Source organism: Gigantopelta aegis, unplaced genomic scaffold (genome assembly GCF_016097555.1).
Source record: "Gigantopelta aegis isolate Gae_Host unplaced genomic scaffold, Gae_host_genome ctg2162_pilon_pilon, whole genome shotgun sequence".
Taxonomy (NCBI): Eukaryota; Metazoa; Mollusca; class Gastropoda; order Neomphalida; family Peltospiridae; genus Gigantopelta; species Gigantopelta aegis.
The window spans coordinates 141,069-143,511 of record NW_024532860.1 but is presented as its reverse complement, the minus strand read 5'-3'; positions in this window follow the sequence as shown (position 1 = coordinate 143,511).

Genomic DNA, 2,443 nt, shown 5'->3' with positions numbered 1-2,443 from the left:
TACATGACATTATTACTATCTCCTATACCAGCTCCATTAATACCAGAGACATATAAAGTAGTTATATTACATGGACTATTATTACTAGATGTCAGGATGTACTCAGTAGTATTAACTGTGTCTATAAGTGTTACTTGATCATCATAGATGTTATATCCAGTGATAGGTACATTATCCAATGTATATGGTGCAGACCACATCAGTAACACACTAGATCCATTGAGAACTGTAGCAGTTAGATCTTTAACAGGAGCTAGTAAAACCTACATCAATATATCATAATAATATGACATCTATAACATTAGCTCACCTTGTATTCTTAATACAGCAATGTTACTGTATAGTATTTGTGTCTGAATAGCTCTACATACTATATTAGTATTATTGTTATTAATTAGTGCTTTAACTGATAACACTCTTCTTTTTCTACCATCACTGAGAGTATTTTGTGGTTGTTCAATAAATCCTCTATTTACAATATTTCTATTAGCTGCTGATTTATCATTGACTTTGAATTAATTTCATCAGTAAAAGCTTCACAAGGAAAATAAACTGTTGAGTTAAGAGTGGTATAGACTGACTGAGGATGAAGTGTAATATTTTCTGTATATAACAATAATAATATTATGATTAATAGTGATTATAGTGATACCCAATAATATAATACTTACCCAATTGATTGGACAAAAGCTGGTACAAGGATCACTGTCAGGATCAAGTGCAAGGACATAATTCTTGTTATTAAAATTAAATGGGAGGGGTCAACCAATGTACACACAAAACAAGGGATGTTACATAATAAAAAAAATACTGTTACAACAAGTCTATGTAGGATTTTATATGAAGGTATGAACATATAGTCATAAAACATATATAAATGTTAATATTGTTATATAGATGAAATTAGCTTTAGAAATTTATGCTTCAAATTTCTGTTAATAACATGAATACACAAGTAGTAGTAACATTGTTACTGATAATAGAGTGTACCCTGTTATAATATGCATGTATTATAAGTACAGAGGAAATTTACTTGACAATCACATACTCTCAATGATGAAGAGTGCTGTCAGTAAAAGCATGAATAATAATATCCACTAATTAAAATGAAGTAAGTTGGTAAAGATGCTCAAAGATGGCAAGTGATAAATTTAGGTGTCTATTTTTGTAAAAGAAAGAAATTAATCTAATCACTGTTCTACACTACATGTTTCTAGATGTGATCAATGTTAGTTCATACTACATGTTACGATCTAGAGTGTGTGTGAATTGTTTTGATATATTTTTTAAAATCTTATTTAATAGACAATTATAATCCAAACATGACTAAAAGAACTAGATAAGTTTTGATGTCATGAGGATACCAATTAAGGTACTATCTCTGCTTTTGGAATGATCATGATATCAAGTTATATGTACAAAAGGCATTTAATGTTAAAAATACAGAGTGCTAAGTCATGATCTTAGTGGTTCACTAAACATAAGTTTAGTTATATAAACATAATATTTCATATAGCAATAATAATTATACAATTGCTTTTTTGTGTGTTTTTAAAAATAATTACAATTAGTCTTAATTCTTTTTAAACAGATTTGTCTATAGCTAAGCCCTGTGTTGTTCTTAAAACACCATGCATTTCTGCTCTATCTACTTGTACTAGTATTGTCATGGATATGTTCTATGTTCTGTGAACACTCAGTACCCAATCATCTATGTAAATCATAATGGTACATACGATGATGGTTGTGACATGAAATCAAGTCCTTAAGTCCTTATTTGGATCATACTTATTCTATTTTACTATATACACAATAGATCCTCTATTGCTATTAATAACAATATAGTGTATTATTATACTATACAAGTATTAGTATACAAGGCATATTATTAATAGTAACTACACTAATTTTATATTATTGTTATAGCTCCTGGAAGTAATCAGGAGGGTGTTGATGTAATAGTCAATAAACCAACTAGTTCACTACTTAATACATCTACTATAGCTGCTAATAGATATGATGGAATATCATAGTAAGTATTATACAAGATTGTTGTCATAACTGAGAATTATTATAGTGAACAACATGACTCCAGACACTTTTCAACTTTGCTTTCAGCCACCATTTTCACTGGATAATGTACCAATGTATTTTATGATCACTGTCATTGTATACGACAATATAGTCTATAGTATTACTACTAATGATACCTGCTCTGTGATATCAGTGCCTTCCCAATATCTAAATGAATCAAGATTGTTGTCATAACTGAGAATTATTATAGTGAACAACATGACAATGCTGGACCTTCAACTCTGAATATCTCTTCTGATCTGAATGAAACCAGGCAGCTTTTAATACTACTGATAGGTCACTATTATTATTATTATTATTATTATTATTATTATTATTATAATGTAAGTTATGTAACTAACTATATAAA